Here is an 18,046-nt window from a genome sequence, read left to right as displayed (position 1 = left end):
AATACACCGTTTTGTTTACTTGAAACAATTTCAACATCCTATTAATAACATTCCCTCTTTTCTTTTCTTTTTTTTATTTCCAATATTCGTATTATTCTTATGGAGGTTACGCTCTTACTTCGTAATTTATACATACACCTCTATGCTTAACTTTGATGGATACATCGTAATACTAAGTAACTATCCATTCCCGCTTCATGACTATTCATACAATTGACTTCTTTCTAACAAGTCCATATTTTTCATACTTTATCTTTACACACATTCTCAATTCCTTGGCCTGTTAATAACAGGTCAATATTCATACTACTTCAACTTGTAGTCATACATACATTCATATGATCCGTTCGTAACGGATCTAATACCTTCATCTTATTTCTTAAAATTACATTCTCTACATGCACTGTATAATATTTACTATTGTTCTGTTACCACAACAAAACTACTATTTCATAGTCACTACTACGTGCCTAGTTCTCATGTTAACGTCACTCTACGTTTTCCAGAGTTACTTGTACTTTGCATACCTTCATATTGCCTTCAATCGCTTCATGCATTTCATATTACTATGACTTTCACTTCCTGCATTACTTAATCTACCTAAGCAAACATGTCGTGCAATTTCATCATACGAAAGTTTAATAAATACTCAAAATTCCTCAAACTTTTGAAGTTTACCTTTTTAGTGACATACTTTCTTCTTATGTCAATTGTAAAAAAAATTGAACATTCCATACCATACCATACATATCCTATCGGTCATTTCGTAGGTCTTTCTCAACCTACCAATTCATACCTGTCCAACATGAATTACACATTTTACTAACCTCGATTTCTTTGCATAATTCAACGGTCCGCAAACCAGATCTATTCACTTCTTCACGAGTACTAGCCATACCAGGCCAGATTTCCTTCATCCGTGAAGTGTGCTTCCGCTCGTGCACATCCTTCCACCAATTCAATTGGTTTCATCACACTAAGAATTCTAACATCACCACCTACAAAATTGGTGGTTAGCACATCTCATTCAAATACTGAGTCTACTAGGTGATTAGTCACCTAAAATTCTTTTTACATATTTCCTACGTACATGCTATATCATATCTTACATTCCATTTCTTACACACAATTCTTTCATTTTAGTTACTTATTCCGTCAACCTTTGCAGTTTGACCCTTTAAAGTTAAACTGACCTTTCTTACTTATCATAGATGCATTGAAGTACACATTCGTGCTTCCTTCCATTCATGCTTACTTACAAAGACATTCATTACATCGTTTTAGTATTCTTAACAAACTTACCCTTTTTGTTCATACTTAAACCATTGTCTGGGTCATAGCCCGTCATTCATTCTGACTTCTAAGAGTCGATTTCTAACACATTTAACACATACCTTGTTCAAAACTTCCTTCTTTCGTTTTATAACTTAGGTCTGCATGCTCATTACGATCATTCTTTTGTTTCTTTACTTTACATTTGCCCATATGACTCATTTAACACAATCACGGTCAGACTATCGACACTTCTTATGTAGACTAGTTTCGTCTTTTATACCTTAAATATGTTTCGCGGATTCGAATGCATTATTCATACCTTTCGTACCTTCTATGTTTTGAATCCGTCTTGCGGATTCAAACATTGCATTCGCATCTTTCATTCTTTGAATCCGTCTCGCGGATTCAAACATTTCATTCATACATTGCTGATCCGTACTGTCTTACGGATTCAACATTCTTCATTCTTATCACTCATACTTTTCACTCTTACATAGTACTCTCAATTTCCCGAGAGTCTTACTACCCATTTCACCGCACGCCCACCTGTTACCCAGTTCTACCGGACACACCTGCGATAATTACCACGGTCTCACGAACGTCATATGCTTCTTGCGTACTGGCCAGGTGCGAAATCCACATACTAGTTTCGTGCCTTCGTGTAATCATCGCCTTATGTCCGAGAAATGGGTTTCAGTTTCGTGCACATATCTAAAATTTCCCCAAGACCACATCATTGCCTTTCGTTTAATAATTACCTTCCCAAGGAGATTTCTTCCTTTTTCTTTCAACATTGATACCCATACATATTAATAGTGTGTACCTGGGGTTCATTAGCTTATTTACGCCTTTGCCAGCCTTAGTATTCGTCCTATCCTGCATCCACGGACCATCCTCTTCAGACACTTATGTTTACCTTGCACATATAAAACCGTTAGTTTCTTTATATGAATGTATTCATACATGCTTTCATTCCATTTCTACCTTTAGATCTTGATCGAGTCGTGGATTGTACGGGTTCTTTATCACAAGAGCACACAGGTTTGAGTTCAAGTATTTATCTTCTCGTACTTGATTCGCTCAAACCAGGGCTCTGATACCAACTTGTAAGACCCTAATACGTATTTGACTAAAAGTCGCAGCGGAAGTTCAAGCCATAAACTTTCTTTCATTATAAACACCTTAACTTATTTAAAAATTAACTTTAACATAACTCTTTCACATAAATCCATCATGTCGACTTATTTACTAAGTAAAAACATAGCTTATGTTTACTACATTATATACATCAACGTTCCCGTACAATCTCACTAGTGACTCGATCCTCGATCTCTGTTCCTTGATGATCCTCATGACTCGTACTACCTGCGCTCACCACATTAAATTCATAACATTAGTACGCATTATAAACATACAAGATTTATTCACGTTTACTTTTGTTCCGTTAATTCTTTACATCCCAGCTTTCCATCTGATCGTACATTCCGTGGTGAGACTTTCTCATTTTACCTGCGTTACACTTCGTTCACAAGGCACATTATTATTATCGTCAATACTCAATTTCATTGAATACATGCGTATATACTTTCATACATACTTACATATGTGCATCCGTTCACACATAACTACTTACAAACCCACGTACCTACATTCATACGTACGTTCCTACATACGTGCATACCTACATACATACATGCATACATGTCTACATACATACCTATTACATGCCTTCTCACAACCCTACATACGTGCACACACTTTCGTACATACTCACTTGGATATATATATACACATACACATACTTCCTACATACACACCTACATACATACATACATACATTCATTCATACATACCACTTATATTCACACATACATACATACATACATACCTTCATACGTATCTACTTAAGGAAATTCTTAATTTAGGATCCCACCTTTGGGTACCATATTACTACATATTCTTTAGGATCCCACCTTTGGGTACCATATTACTACATATTCTTTAGGATCCCACCTTTGGGTACCATATTACTACATATTCTTTAGGATCCCACCTTTGGGTACCATATTACTACATATTCTTTAGGATCCCACCTTTGGGTACCATATTACTACATATTCTTTAGGATCCCACCTTTGGGTACCATATTACTACATATTCTTTAGGATCCCACCTTTGGGTACCATATTACTACATATTCTTTAGGATCCCACCTTTGGGTACCATATTACTACATATTCTTTAGGATCCCACCTTTGGGTACCATATTACTACATATTCTTTAGGATCCCACCTTTGGGTACCATATTACTACATATTCTTTAGGATCCCACCTTTGGGTACCATATTACTACATATTCTTTAGTATCCCACCTTTGGGTACCATATTACTACATATTCTTTAGGATCCCACCTTTGGGCCCCCTACCCGTCGGCGACGCCCTCTAGTTTTTGCAGTTTTCTGCAGGTTCGTTTCGTCGTCCGTACGCACTAAAACGCACGTAACTTTTGAACCGTTTACCCGTTTGACCTCCCGTTTCTTCCTACATGCTTGTAAATTCACATTCTATCATATGAACATAAAATCTTACCTCCGGATTACGGAAATCCTTAACTTACATACATTCGACTTAACTATTATCTAACTATTTGACCCGTTAAGGGTATTCGCGCATTAATTGGTCTACGACTGACCAAACCATCATCCCCACTTCCATACCTGTCCAAAACATTACTCTAATCGAATAACTTGCTTCTAAACCACTTTTAAGTTCGTTTACCCCAAAATACCCATCATGGGCATTTTGGTCAACCTTAAACCCATCATTTACGACGAAAGACTTTAACACATATTTGACCTCAAACATCATATTTAATTCATTACAACACTTTATTACTTACTTGTACTACGAAGTGATTACGGAAATCACTTACCTCGTGCATCCATGTTCGTAACCGCTTCCTTGCCCCATTTCGACCCGTTAGCCTTTCATGCTTGGTCCATGCTAGTGTGGTTCCTATCCTTTCATGTCGTCATGCCATAATAATGTTAGTACTCATGCTTATTCATATTAATACACATTTTCCAGCTCTTATCTACATTGACTTTCACTAACACGCATACAACATAAATTGTCAACCACATTGTTCAGTTAGACAACCCAACGTAATTCATAACATCATCCTTTACTAGCATGGTCATATATTATATATTTAGTACACATTCACTTCTTGATTGAAATTAAGTGATTAATAAAAACACATGGGGAGCATCGCCCGTTCAAGCACAATGTACAAGCTTCTAATGCATAGTCTTGACCAACACATACATTCAACCCGAATTCTTGTATGAGTTCCATCTAAGGCACATTCCTCAAGTTAGTATACTACTAATTACATCATTATCATGTTTCATTCATATATGTCAAGCCATTTCATACAATCTCACATCCTAACTTCACCTAGACATTTCATCAAACACTTGGCGTGCGTACTACTAGCTATGCACAATGTACAACTAATTTATGCATGATCTTCCAAGTTCATACATAATTCATCAAATGAAACTAGAATAAACTAAATTACATACCATACTCAACCTATCTAGCAATAGTCCATTACATACAACATACACATTGATGATTCAAGCAAGGATTTGACATGGGTGAAACACCTATGTCATCATCTTCACCATAGAAGTGGGTTTCACTTCTAATCATCAAATTACTTAAAATCCTTCCCAACACAAGTTCTATTTGGTGATTCTAATACACAATCATGCTCAATTTCATATAAATTCACGGATTAATCATAACCCACTTCATACAACTTCACCAAATTACAAATTTCAACATACCTTATGTAGAGAACTCTTAGATGATCAAGAATCTAAGTCCATGCATCAGATTAGGGCTTATTTCCCCCTTCAATTTGAAGGTTTTCTTGAATTAGGGTTTCACCCCTTTCTTTCTTTTCTCCTGATCGATCTCACGCACACACACTCCTTGTGTGTGTGTGATTTTTGTTTTAATTAAATTCAGTTTCAAATTTGGCAAATCTAGTCCCTCAAGTTTATCATACCATCATAGTTGCCACAAGTTTCATTCCTTTACTTATTTTGTTAGGCTTTTAACTAAGTTTAATAACCTAGTTATTGTATTTCATTTAATTAACATGGCAACGTACCTACGTATTAATAATACGAGTTTTGGGGTGTTACAGTCTGATACACTTGTTGCATGCTCGCAGGTCGTTGGATTATATGGACTTGGAACTTGCTGTCTGAAGTAGCTGGAGTGGTCATGGGTCGTGTTGATTGGATACGAATGATGGGTTTATTGATTACATACATTTAATTTGAAACAGTTAAACTATGATTACTTTTATTTGCTTCCGCTGAACATGTTGGTTTTCATTTAAACTTATTGACGGTACTTTTCAGTAATAATTGATGATTTTATTTAACAACTTGTGATTGGTTCAATATGATTAGTGGCTCGTTATTGGTTTGTCACACGCATAATAGGGTTTTCCCATGGGTGGTATTTTGGGGGTGTGACAGTTTGGTATCAGAGCCACTGGTTATAGTGAACTTGGTTTTAAAACGTTTTTTTTTATAAAACCAGACTATAACCGAACAGTACCGAAATCGACCATGACACTCAGCTCCAGACTGCAAGGTTCGTTTCTCATTTACTATTGCATAGTATATCTAGTGTACACTTATGTATGCATTACACGTGAATGCACACTTGGCACAACAGTATGAGCCCTTATGTTACGAACCCCTGTTATGTGATCTGTTAGTGTGACACTACCCATTGACTAATGTGATTCTTGATCCTGTAAAACCTTTCGTTTGCTATTTGAATGTGGTGAACCATTTAGCGCAAGTTAAGAGGCACTGAGATAAGCATGCAAATCGCCTTATTATTATGGGTGCACACATAATAACAACGTGAGGTGCATGTGAGTCCTAGTGAGGCTTAACGAGTGTGAAAAGGGTTCCGCTCGACTAAATGGTGTTATGTTAGAACTCAGTAGTCTATAGAGGTCATAGTAACACTTGACTCCTACTCGAACTTGCATCTTAAGTCTTTCCTCTTCTTGTATAGAATCATGAGCGGACGAGGCCATGGACGCGGCCACATTGCTATGACTCAGGCCGAATTAACCAACTTGATCAACACTCGTGTAGCTGAAGCCCTAGCGGCTTACCAGGCTGGTACGATATGTGCCAATTACTTTCTATCCTTGTGTCGTATACTCGAATCTTACTTGTGCGTTGTACGTTCTTACGTTTTAGGTCAACCTGCGAATCAAAACAATCCACCTGCTCCACCTGCTTATACGTACAAGATGTTCATGGATTGTAAGCCACAGACCTTCAGTGGGACTGAAGGGGCTGTAGGACTCCTGCGATGGTTTGAAAAGGCAGAATTGGTATTCGCAATGTGTAATTGTCCTGCTGGGGACAGAGTGAAGTATGCTACGGGCACACTCGAGGATGGTACCCTGACATGGTGGAATTCCCAGGTTCAGATGTTGGGTATTGAGATGGCGAATGCCATTACTTGGGATGATTTCAAGGAGTTGATGCGAGAGGAGTATTGTCCTCGTGATGAGGTTCAGAAACTGGAGAACGAGTACTACAATCTGAAAATGGAGGGATCTGAGATTGAAGCATACACTAGGAGGTCTAATGATTTAGCAACTTTGTGCCCCAACATGTCTCGACCTCCACATCGGCGAATTGAGTTGTATCTCAAGGGCTTAGCACCAGCCGTTAAGGGGTACGTCACTGCTGCAAACCTAGACAATCTGCCCCGTATCGTCCGTTTGGCACATAAGATTACTGACCAGGAGGTCGAACGTGGCAACTTGCCGCCACATGTTTCTGGTACTACCTCGACTGCTACAGCTACCACACCTGCTAGTGATCCCAAGCGAAAATGGAACGATACTGACAAAGCAACCAGTGCCAGCCAATCTCAGAAAAGGGCAGACAACAGTATCCACCGTAGTTTCAGCCAGTCATCTTCTGTGAATCAGAATCAGAGCAACAATTCAAATCAGGGTTCTTACGCGGGAAAGCTACCAAAGTGTGATAAGTGTATGTTCCACCATCGCGGGCCATGCACCCGAGCATGTCATAGGTGCAACAAGGTGGGCCATATGGCTAAAGATTGTAGGGTCTGGCTCCCAAAGCCGCCGCAGCAGCCACAGCAACAGGAGAGGTAGCAGCCCCAACAGAATCAGGGAAATCAAAAGGGGTGCTTTCAGTGTGTTGATGAGGGTCATTTTAAAAGGGATTGCCCTCAGCTTAATCAGAATGCTGGCAACAACAATACTGGGAATGACAATAATGGGAACAATGGTGGGAACGGAGCAAGTGGAAGAGCATTTACTATTGGTGCTGGGGGAAGCTCGCAATGAAGGGCAATGTTGAGACCGGTACGTCTTCTTAGAATGATATTTTTGTTTCTGTTTTAGTCGACTCTAGTGCCGGTTGGAGTTATGTGTCTTTAGGGTTCAGTCGTCAGTTAGAACTGACTCCCACCCCTCTTGTAAAATAAGCATGTAGTAGAATTAGCTGATAGTACATCGATAGGAGCTTCTCATGTTCTTTTTGGTTGTAAACTTGATTTCATGGGTCAAGTGTTCGACATTGACCTACTTCCTGATACCCTTGTAAGTTTTGACGTGGTCGTTGACATGGATTTGGTTATCCATGCATCGAGCGGAAATTCTCTGTAAAGAGAAAATCGTGCGTATCCCTATCCCTATTGGGGAATCCTTATCAGTTCAAGATCATCGTAGTGGTGCCATTGTTGGCATCGTCTTAGTCATGAAAGCCCAGAAGTGTCTACTGAAGGACTACCCTGCTATTCTAGCTCTAGTCACCGATTCGCAACCTGAAGAAAGGAAGATCAAGGATCTTCCAGTTGTTCGTGAATTTTCTGACGTGTTTTTTGAAAGAGTTACTTGGTTTACGTCCACGTCGTCAGGTGGAATTTCAAATTGACCTTATGCAATTTCATATTCCTTCTGGGATACAGCGACCCTTTGGATTCGCTGGATACTATCGCAAATTCATCATAGGATTTTCGAATATGGCGCAACTTCAACCTCTTTAGCAAAGCGGGGAGCTGTGAGTTCTTGGGAAATAAAACCGGGGAACGTCTTTTCAACTTTTGAAACCCAACCCTGCAACGCACTGAGCATCACTTCCATCCGAGGGTACTGATGCTATGGCGGTATACCATGATGGTTCGAATCAGAGTCCCAGTTACACATCGATGCAACACAAGGAGGAGATGGCCACGTGGTGGACTTATAGGAAGAACTGCACGAGTCACGACCTACGGTGAAAGCCGGGGTCTTTGGATTTAAGTTGGAGGCATTACTTGGACGGTACCAAATGCATACCTAGACCGATCACAAGGGCCTCCCGTATACCCTTGTTTTAAAGGAACTAAGCATGTAACGACATCGCTGGATGGAGCTATTAGATGAATACGACCGTGAAACCTAGACGTGCACGAGCTTTGCCGCTCGCTATCCACTCTAACATACCTGATCAGACTCGCCTTGTTCAAACTGAAGAACTGAAGGAAGAGAGTTCTCCAGATTGACCCATGCGGGGCATGGGGAAGCAACCTTTGGCAGATCGGACGATATTTGCTACTTCATGGAACGAATATGAACCTCACTATACAGCAATATTACGGAGCTGGGGCAGGCGAAGCACACGGGACTCGATATCCTACTCATCGGAATTTGATAGGATGTATTACAACCTGAGGACCATGTGCGGGTGACCGGGCCTGAAGGCCCACATAGCAATGCATGAGAACGATGTTTGACTTGTGGGAAAGTTAAGGTGGGATATTAGCAACCAGAAACGCATATACAGAAATGGGAACAGACTGCTATGGATTTAATCACTGGTCTACTTACAACTCGAAACAGAAACATTATCACCTAGATGATCGTTGATGGACTCACGTTACCAGCACTGGTACTCGAAACTCTTGGGAAGGTTGTTTGAATCAGGAGTCGATTGGCGGCAACGCGTGACTGCTAGGAAAGCTGATAAACTTGGGAAACGCTGGAAGATCGCTGTAGGCACCTCGTATCATGTTGAGAGTCTCACCCTGGGAGGGTGTGGAATGCTTGGGAAGCATGGCGAGCTTAACTGACTTCACGATGGACCATTCAACAGTCTGGGAAGAATCGGTAGCGAAACCTACAAACTCGAGTTACCTGACGATTCGATAACATACGCGATGCCATTTATGTTTCGGATCTAAGGCAGTGGCTGTCTGATGAAACACGTGCGATACCTTTACTGGAGGAATTTATTGAACACATGGACCAGGAAGTCAAGGTTCGTTAACATAGTTGTATCACGATTGTTAGAGTTCGTTGGAACTCAAGACGTAGACTGGAGTTCACATGGGAGCATGAAGATCAGATGAAGCTCAAGTATCCTCAACTTTTTCCTGTTGATCAATCTAATTCTGGTACTACTGGTGAATTTCGTGACGAAATTTCTTTCAAGTTGGGGATGATGTGGTACCCGAGCAAAATCCGAAACAATCTTGATCTCTCACTTCACTCTTTCGTGCTTACTTGGCAAATTTCGGGACGAAATTTCTTTCAAGTTGGGGATGATGTGACAACCCGTGTGACAACCCGTACTTTCAAGTAAACATCATTTCCTTACTCTGTTTCGCGATTGGCGATCATGTTTGTTTTATATATATATTTATTAATAATAATAACAATTATAATGAAAATAACAATACTTGGGATAATTTTAGGGTAATTTGAATATTCTGAATAGTTGAGGGGTACTAATGAAAGTTAGAAAGTTAAAAAAAAAAAACTATATTTAATTATTAGTTACCCAACCCAATCGTTCCCCCCATACTTAATCTGCTTATACATTCCCTTATAGTCCAAGATCTGGCCCAGTTCTTTGTCCTCCCTTCCTGTTTTGCGACATCCTAAATTGGATGGGCTTGAGCCCATCTCGGTTGTAACCTGAACCGCCCCAAACAACTCAACTATATGAATACGTATTATGGATTTTAATTAGATTAAAATTAAATCGCAAGAAAGGAACCCTATATCCCCTACGTACGCACGACAGCAGGAGACACCCCCCCTTCATCGTTGTCGAAGTCTCTCCCTCTTAGAATCAACCTTCGTGTCTAGCGTACATCAATCTTTGGGTTAGTTCTGTTATATTTAATCAATTCTTGATTCATGTTGTCTATCTTTATGTGGATAAGTATGTAGTTATTCAATCCGTGATAAACATGTGCATGTTGTATGATTGATGTTGTAACAAATTATAAGAAAACAGTAACATGGGGAACTCATCGTACGTTTCGTTGACTGCTTGCTGATTGTCGGGTTATGTAATCGAATGGCATGTAATTGCATATATTGTGTTGGGTATTATCTAAAGATAGTTGTGAGTGGACCAAACAGGAGTGGCTGGACATATTGAAGTATGTTCTTATGATGAGGAACTTGATGTATAATGATGATTTATATGAATTGATACGTTGTTAACAATCTGATTAGTGCCCTAAGACTTATATTAAAATGGTTAGTAAATCTAATAATAATCTGATGAGGAGAACAAGGTATCATGTAGTCGATCCTGACATCTCTATGTTCGGGATATATATATGTATATATGTTGGTGATGTCTTATGCATGACAACTGGTGTGGGTAAATGTTGAATTTAGGTTCGGGTAGTCAAGGGTGTAGGACAGGATCGAATGGATATGCACCAAGAATGATAATTAGTTTCTTTTTGGACTTTGGGCCCAACAACTATCATGTTAGTTTGTGTTGATTAGGTCTAGACATAACTGGGTCAATGTAAACGAATCAATTCATAATTTATATAGGCTGACTCTAGTTGATTAAATTAAATTGAGATAACCTAGTAATGTTTTATGGTGGAATTCACTAATGGGCCGCACATGTCTAGATAAGTATTGGGCCACACAATTAAAAGGGGGTTATGTGTTGGATCTCGGGTAGGTTTAGTCACATAGGTCTGGGCCTATTTGGGCCGCGGGGCCTGCTGGGTATCCGCAGGGTCTCGAGCCAGCTGGGTTGTACATGATTGGGCCGTGTGACCGGTTGGGCCCGAGCGGCTTCATCTAAATAGTTGCATGTTGTTTAAGTGTTGTTCGTTTAAGCGTAGTTTGCTAAACTGTTGTTGTTTGTTACATGAGTTACCAAAATGCATAGTGAATGTTATGTGCTAAACGTTGAATGTGATCCTAACTGTTGTCAATAATTGGAATAGGACACACTTGATTAAGTACGAACAAAGTAATTAACATACCGAGCACTCTAAGGTGAGTTCATTACTTTTGAGCATGCGTCCCGGTGGTTGGGACAGTCAGTGGGTATCCCGGGAAGGGATAAGTCTTTTGGGTAAAAACGGGAATGTTGGATAATATACTCTTCCTATCACCTTTAAAGTCCCTCCGTGTTGTTTGGTTACCGAGGAGGTAACATGGTATTAGTTAGTAGCGCTACTTAGGTTTGGCAACCTCACCCCGTACCTGGGAGGACGGGTGTTGAACTAATGACCTAGTCATGACCAATGCTTTGATAGGAGCATTGGAGAAAGGGCAAAATAATCAGAAGCCGTCTTGTATCGGGGTATTATCAACATTGTTTTCAACATTACTTTCGGATTTAAATTCAATGGATTAACTAAACACTTGGTAACCAACGTTTTTGTAAAATTATGAACTCTCCAGCGTTGTCTGATACACTTGTTGCATGCTCGCAGGTCGTTGGATTATATGGACTTGGAACTTGCTGTCTGAAGTAGCTGGAGTGGTCATGGGTCGTGTTGATTGGATACGAATGATGGGTTTATTGATTACATACATTTAATTTGAAACAGTTAAACTATGATTACTTTTATTTGCTTCCGCTGAACATGTTGGTTTTCATTTAAACTTATTGACGGTACTTTTCAGTAATAATTGATGATTTTATTTAACAACTTGTGATTGGTTCAATATGATTAGTGGCTCGTTATTGGTTTGTCACAAGCATGCATAATAGGGTTTTCCCATGGGTGGTATTTTGGGGGTGTGACAGTAGTTGTGTTGTTGCTTGGTCGTCCCGGTTTTCGGGTTCGGCGTGTGTTAATGAAGTTCTCCTTTCAAAAAAAAGTTATTTTTATCTTGAACTAAATTAATTTACAATCTAATAAATATCGATCAAGAATGTGTACTCGTGCATCTTTAATGGGATACATAACGGACGCTCGAGTCGCACTTTCTCCATGTTAGTGTTTGCCACTTCTATCCCCTTAGATTTTTCTCTTCTCCACGAACACTGACGTACTTTCCCCCGCACGTTGACAAACACACATCCTCTCTCTTCTTCATATCATCGCCATCTTTCGTCACGTACCCATAATGAAACCGTTAAAACAACACGTTATGGATTCTAACGTTATCTTTTTTTTTTTTGTAACGACCAACAAATAAATGTCCCGCTACCCGGGTAACCGAATGGCAAAAGACGACCATCTCCAGTTTTTGGAAACCTGTCGCCTAAAAACCCACTGCGGTAAAACTCGATTAATATCGGATTCACACTTGAGATTTGTGACCTTAAACCCAATCTTAACTTCCCTTTTGATGCCAATTAAACTATACCTCATTGTCTCTTTTAGCTTTAGTTTACATTTGTTTTTAAAACATGTCAAGTGGGGCTAGCTTACTTGATAGAGGCTCTTGCCTCTTAGTGGGAGGTCTTGGGTTCAATCTTAAATAAGGATGAGTTATTTGTAAATATAGGAGTTTGGGAGAGTAAGGCTATGGGGTATGGGGCTTGGGTTGGGGCGTGGGTTGGCTGAAAACGCCTAAGTCACCATCCCAGGGGTTTGGGTTGGGGCGTGGGTTTGGGCATGGCCCCATTGGCGTGGGTTTGAAGCCGGGTGTGGGGCGGGCTAGTAAGGTGACATGGCGGGCTCTCAATGACCATACAAAACTCATGCCCCCAACCCAAGCCTCACCATACCCCATGAGCGTGAGTTTGGGTTTGTTTTCCACGTGTTAACTCATACCCCCCAACCCACGCCCACCATACCCCATGTTCTAAAATAAGCCATTCAAAAAAAATACAAAGAAACATAGAGATTCCGTGTGTGGATTTTGGAATATCCTTTGTAAGTGGGTTAGGGGAAAGTTGAGGAGGAATCACGAGACCTTCGAATCAAAAGAAAAAAAAGATTCTTCATTTATATTATTTATTTAAAAATGGACGCGTGGTCCGACACGTGCCCCAACCCAACAACAGGCTAAGGATCATTTTATGTTTGGCTTTTCGGGACCTCCAAGGGGCCGTTTCCTTAATACTCGCACTACGAGGTCGCTTTTTCACGTTTTCCGCAACAGCCTTCCACTTCCCACCCCCGCGCGTGGATCAAACGCGTCGGATCCATGTTGGATCCATATGATTTTGTCCTTTTTTGTTGTTTCCAGAACATCCGTGAACTTCATAAAACGTCAAACGACTTTATTATATCCCACAAGCCGATGGATACAAACAAATACGTTACACATTTTTAAATTAATTACGGTAAGTTTTATAAAGACATGTATATCATTAGTTTTTTAAGAAGTACAATCATATACATAACCTCTGATTATATAGACCACTGCTGAGACGAATCTTGGCTCACTATTCAGACCCGCATCTAGGCGAACCTTAACTCATTTTCCTGAGTCACCAATGTCCGAACGGATATCAAGTCATTATCTTAGCCAGCGTCCAAACGTACATACTTTGAAAATCAAATAAATTGTGGTCTGATGAGAACTAGTATGGACCTTGAGCAAAAGAGAATGTACATGCATTAGATGTATATTAATACACGTATATGGACAAATAGGTTATCCTCACAAGTCATGTACTTGTTACAATACTCACATTATCCTCACATCGTCAGTATCCTGACACATTAAGGTGTACCCATACAACATGCAACAGGGAAAACACATGAACACAGAACACATAAATCATAAGATATACCCACGTGTAATAAAAATTGAATTATACAACTTTGTGAACGGTGGCGGACCTAGTTAGGGGTGGGTGGGCGGGCGCACCCATTCAAAAAAAATTAGTGTATTTTATAGGATAGAATCTCGTCCGCACCCTTTGAAAATTTGGTTAAATCGCTCGTCTGCGCCCCTTGAAAATATTTTTTGGACCCGTCACCGTTTGTGTATTTATTTAGTTAATTATATCAAGCAAGACCATATTAACCCAATATTGTTGCTATATATAATATGTAACCTTCTTTTTTCAAAGCATGCAAACACCTGATAGTTCAGAATTTCAAGTTTGGCATTTCTATATTCACAAGCAAGATACATATAATCACATAACATGATAAATATGCAAATTTTAATTATTTAATGGTTATAAGATATATAGTGGATTTAGCTACGTTTTAATAGAGATTACTTTGGTGTCAGTTTTTCTTTATGATTATTTATTTTTAAATTGGTTTGAATTGTGAATTCCCTATCAAGTGTTGATTTTGATGGGAAAAAAACATCACTATTTATTTATCTATTTGTTTCTTTTGTTGTACCTAACAACAAGGTTTTCTTGATGATTGTTTGGTAGATAATATCTCATAGGTTAGAGATGGTATTGAACACTCGTACTAGGATTTCCATGTATGATAAGATGACACAAAAGTTTCTTGAAAAGTTTTCTTAGCTATAAAGATTTGTTCTTATAGCCTTGTAGGAGCAAGTTATGATATTTAGTTTCTTAGCTATAAAGATTTGTTCTTATAGCCTTGTAGGAGCAAGTTATGATATTTATAATGTTCGTTTATATATTCTGTTCCCATTTCTCTTATAAACATATTGATTGTTACTTTTAAATTTTCTTCTTTGGTTTCGAATTTTTTTTTTAAACTTTCAAAAATCTAATAAATGTTTTGATAATGATATATAATCATATGATGCACCAAATAGATTTTAAAAAGTTGAGAGATGAAGGTCAATAATGTATTCTTGTAGTATATTTATAACACCTATAAAAAAAACAAGTTTTATCAAGCAAATTATTTGTAACCCTAAGTGCAGAGCTTTTTTGAATACCTAACCCATTAAATGGTAGGGGAATGTAACACCCCAAAATCCGAATGTTTGTATTTGTCGTATGTGCATATAAGACACATCGTGAAATAAATAACTAGGTTATTTAACCTAGTTAAGTATATGGTAAAACTATCAAATGGAGAGAGTTGTGCCAAATGTGTTCTAAGTGCCAACATGAGGGACTAATTAAAGTAAAATGGAAGTTGAGTTATTAAAATGAAAAATAAACACACACAAACACACAATTCGTGTGTGTTCTCGAACGTACAGGGGCTTCAAGAAGCCAAGCCCTAGTTCTTCAAAAAGCTTCAAATTAAGGGATGATTCAAGGCCCAAATTCGCGAATTCTCATGGATTAATGATCACCATCACAAGGGGATCATAAGGTATGTCTTAGAAGTTAGATTGGTGATCTTTCACGAAGTGGGTTTTGATATAAATCGCGAATTCGTACGAAATTGAGAATGGGTGTGTGTTAGAATCATCATATTGAACATGGGTTATGCATGAATTAGGTTAATTTGATGTTTTAGGGTGAAACCCATTTGTTATGATGAAGATGATGACATGGGTGAATCATCCATGTCTAATTTTGCTTAATGTTGATGTATTTTGATTTGCATAATGGGTTCTTGTTAGAGGAATTAAAAGAAATGTAATTCTAGTATGTTTGATGTTTATGCATGTATGATTCATGTTGATTAGAAGGAAGAAATTGATGAATTATGTATGAGATTAGAAGGATATGCATGAATTAGTTGTACACTATGCTTACAAGGTAGTACACATATCAAAAGTATGATGAAATTATGAAGAATTAAGATTAGATCACTTGTAAGTGATTAATAAATAGTTATGAAGTGGGTTTTAGATGATGTAATGTAAGTTGATGATTTACTTATGTTAACAATGTTTGGAATCATACATGTGTGTGAGTGTTTAAAGAAATCGGATAAGAAATGGTAAATTGTTGTTGGATGAAATGAACAAAATGTGATGATAATATGTATGATGTTTAATTTAAATACCACATGTTGATTAGTAGAAGGATTTGATGAACTAAGTATGAATTTAGAAGATTGTGCATGAATTAGTTGTACGTTATGCTTAAAAGATGGTACGCACCCCAATCGTATGATAAAATGTATCTATTGTCGTCCGTATAGTCGATTATGATGTTACGGGTATATAATGATAAGCCGAAAGTTAAACTAAATGAACCGTTGACTTCTAAAAGTCAACCGTGTATAAGAAGGATGGTTAGACGAGTCGTCATAATTGTAAGATTAAGGTAAGTTATATGGAGCGTGTTTGACGAATGTGTGTTTAATGCGATGACATGATAGGTTACATGAGTTGAAATGATATGAATTTGGTCACATGTATTATGCTTGCTAGAAGTAACTAATGAAAGTCAAATAGGAATTATGCGATCGATATGATCGTTAACATGTACAATTATGTATGCTAATAAGAATGTGATTTCGATGACATGGAAGTATAGGAATCATGTCGAGACGGAATCAAGCACGGAAGGCTAATGGGTCAAGAAGTGGCGAAGAAACAAATATGAACACGGGTGCATGAGGTAAGTGATTCCGTAATCACTTCTTAGTTGTTTATGTGATGTTATATGCAATTTAATTATATGTGATAATTGAGGTCAAATAGGAATGAATTGTATGATGTCAATGAATGTATTAAACGGATCTTAGTTTTGATCCGAGCAAGGTAGGTGTGATTAAGAAATTGAAGCTAAGTAGTGGAATTGGTTACTTATGTAAGAAATTCCTTTGTTATTAAGGATAGAGCATAGTTGACTAAAATGCCCTTGATAGGTATATCGGGCAAACGACCTTAGAAGTCGTTTGGAAACGAGCTATTCGATTAGAGTAATGTCTTGGACAAGTATGAAAGCGAAGTATAGGGTTTTGTATGTCATAGTTCACTTAATGCGCAAATACCCATAACGGGTCAAAAATAAGCTTTTGAGCGAAAATGGGTTAAGAGGATGCAAGACGTCCGAGAATTTAATCTTTTATGATAGGTGCCAATGAAATTATTAAAGTTCATATGAGATTGAGGTCAAATAATCAGATTATGTTGTTAAATGCACGAACGGGTCAAATAGTTAGAAAATGGTAATATGTCAAATGCACGCAAGTTAAGAATTTCCTTAATCCGGAGGTAGGATTTTAAGTTAATATGATAGAATGTGAATTTACAAGCATGTAGGAAGAAACGGGAGGTTAAACGGGTAAACGGTTCAAAAGTTATGCGCGTTTTAGTGCGTACGGACGACGAAACGGAACTGCAGAAAAACTGCAATTTCTAGAGGGCGTCGCCGACGGGTATGGGGGCGTCGCCGACGGGCTCCAGAAAGTGAATTTTTGTGCTGACGGGTTAATTACCTGCCTACGGGTTGTTGGGCTACGGGTGAATGCAAGGCCCGTCGCCGACGGCCCTAGGGGCGTCGGCGACGGCCTCCCCAAGTCTCAAAAGCTAAATTCTTGTTATTTAAGTTGATTTATGTGTCGTAGACTTCGGTTTGTTATCCGTGGACTACGACGGACTTTCCAAACATGATTTT

This window comes from Helianthus annuus, chromosome 16 (genome assembly GCF_002127325.2).
Source record: "Helianthus annuus cultivar XRQ/B chromosome 16, HanXRQr2.0-SUNRISE, whole genome shotgun sequence".
NCBI lineage: Eukaryota > Viridiplantae > Streptophyta > Magnoliopsida > Asterales > Asteraceae > Helianthus > Helianthus annuus.
Note: the sequence above shows the minus strand (reverse complement) of the source record.